Genomic DNA, 2,909 nt, shown 5'->3' with positions numbered 1-2,909 from the left:
AAAAAAAAAAAAAAAAAAGCAGATGCTCATGAGAAGGACTGCATCTTGTGCAGTCTTGGTACTCTGAGAAGCAGATGGCCAGATGGGATTGGAAGTGCAAGAGACTTATTAGGGGAAATGCCTGTTAAAAAGAAAGAGACCAGCTGGGTGTAGTGGCTCATGCTTGTAATCCCAGCCAGCTGGGTGTAGTGGCTCATGCTTGTAATCCCAGCACGTTGGGAGGCCGAGGTAAGTGGATTGCTTAAGCTCAGGAGTTCCAGACCAGCCTGGGCCACATGAGGAAACCCCGTCTCTACAAAAATTAGCCAAGCATGGTGATGCATGCCTGTAATCCCAGCTACTTGGGAGGCTGAGGTGGGAGAATTGCTTGAGCCTGGGAGGCAGAGGTTGCAGTGAGCCAAGATCTCACCACTGCACTTCAGCCTGGGTGGCAGAGCGAGACCCCATCTCAAAAAATAAAAAGACAAAACTGCAATGCAAGGATCTCACCTGTGAAAGGAGAGCAGGAAGGAAGAAAAGTTGACCAGAAAGCATCTTGGACAGCATCACAATTCTAAAATCACTTCATCCTGGCCAATGGGGAGTGCCCAAACCAAAGTCAGCTGCCAAAGCTGCTACAGGGAGTGCTCAGTGGAGCATCTGGGGCCCACGTGTCTTCTTCTCTGCTTCAATGTACAAAAGTGACCCTACCCTATCCTGCCTGCCAGGGGCAATTACACCTGCCAAGATGGTGATTCCTTCTTTCGTCTGTTGGTCCCTGGACTCAAGGAGTCTCACATGTCCTGGAGGCAGCTGCAGCTTACAGTGCAATGGGGTCCCATCCGGATCCCTTGGTAAGAGTGTGTCCTTTGGGGGATGAGAACCTCCACTACAGAGTCCAGAGTTGAGGAGATAAGAAGTGCAAAGTCCTCCAGTGGATCACTGGAAGTGATAGCACAGGCACCCCCACTTCCACCCCTTGGTTCCCAGACTTGTGTATTCTTCCTACACAGCGCCATAGAGAGGTGTCTGAGGACATGCCTATCCTTTCAGAGAATTGCTTCTCAGTGTCATTTTCAGCTGTGTCTGTGTATCCAGTAGGCTGCTCTTGTGTTCCATGATGAGGTGGTTGCTTCTAGATGTTACAATTTGTGATATGATCAGTGGATTCCATGACCCTGGGCTCCCACCAACACTCCCTTTGTGTAAAGTTGGTGCTCTGATCAGAGGCTAAGTTGTGTGGGATTCCGTGTGCCCTTCAGAGCGGCACTGGCTGAATCTGCAGACAGTAGACAGGTGATTTTAGGATACATCTATTCATTCAGTAACATTTTTGGAACATTTATTTAGTGCAATACTCTATTCCAGGTTTGGAAATAGAAAGATAAACAAGTACTTCCTGTCTCTGAAGATCTTCCGAATAGATAGATAAAAGGAAACTAACAGCGTACAACATGGCAAGGGCTTCACTTGGGTCTCTATGACAGCAGCAGGGAGGACCTGGGCAGCAGGCTGGGGAGACAGAATGTTGGAGCTGAGTATTCCAGGGTGCAGAGAACTTAGCCTGGTGGAAAAGGAGGGAGAGTTCATTTGCAGTTGAATGTAGCCAGTGTGGCTAAGTGCAGGTATGTGCCAGGAAGCTGGTGGAGCTGAGGTTTCTCAGGATGGGCAGAGAACAGGTCACTAGGAGCCTTTTCTGCCAGGCTGGCAGTTAGGGCTCTGTGTCGTGCCAGGAATAAACCCCTAAAATTGTTTAAACAGAGGAGTAATAATGAACAAATTAGTTTCGGATCCCTGTAGCCACAATATGGAAGGCGAATTGAAAGCAAACCATGACGGAAGCACTGAGGAGGCAGAGTCAGGGGGACTTGGTGACTATGGGTCTGAGGGAGAGAGCAGGGCCACAGCAACTCCAGGGCTGGGCAGATGGTGGTACCAGTCCCTGGAAGAAGATTCATGATGGTGGGCTCAGATTTGAACACAATGGCCATGAATGGTGAATTGTTAAAATGTTATACATATGTACCATGGAAAACTACACAGCCATGAAAAATGAAATTGTGTCCTTCACAACAACGTGGATGAAGCTGGAGGCCATTATCCTAAGTGAATAACTCAGAAACAGAAAATCAGATACCACGTGTTCTCAATTGTAAGTGGGAGCTAAACAATGGGTACCCTTGGTCATAAAGATGGAAAGAATAGACAGTGAGGGCTCCAAAAGAGGGGAGGGTGAAAGGGGAACAAGGGTTGAAAAATTACCTACTGGGTAAATGTTCACTATTTGGGTGATGGGTTCGCTAGAAACCCAAACCCCTGCATTACACAGCATACTCATGTAACAAACCTAGAGATATACCCCCTAAATCCATAATCAAATATAATTTTTAAAAAGATTGAGACACGATGGGTTGGAAATGCCTGTGAGATATCCAGATGAACAAATAGATAAATAAATCTGAAGCTAAAGATTTCATAGACTCAGGCTAGGCACAGTGGCTCATGCCTGTAGTCTCAGTAGTATGGGAGTCTGTGGCAGGCAGATTGCTTGAGCCCAGGAGTTCAAGACCAGCCTGGCAACATGGCAAAACCTGGTCTCTATCAAAATAGAAAAATGATCCAGGCATGGTGACACACACCTATAGTCCCAGCTACTTAGGAGACTGAGGTGGGAGGATCACTTGAGCCCAGAAGGCCGCAGTGAGCCAAGATCATGCCACTGCAGGGGCCTGGACAACAGAGTGAGACTCTGCCTCAATACAAAATTTAAAAATCAAGTCTTAAAATTTTATAAACCCAGATACCTTGTCCCTCAGTCCCAATCCCCTTCCGACAGGGCCCCAATGTCTGCCCTTGAAACTCTCCTAGGAAAAAGGCCAAAAGAGAAAGTGGACACCTCAAAGGAGATGAGCCCTGCTCTGTGATTGAGA

Source organism: Cebus imitator, unplaced genomic scaffold (genome assembly GCF_001604975.1).
Source record: "Cebus imitator isolate Cc_AM_T3 unplaced genomic scaffold, Cebus_imitator-1.0 Scaffold9, whole genome shotgun sequence".
NCBI lineage: Eukaryota > Metazoa > Chordata > Mammalia > Primates > Cebidae > Cebus > Cebus imitator.
The sequence above is the reverse complement of the archived record's forward strand: the minus strand, read 5'-3'. Positions refer to the sequence as shown.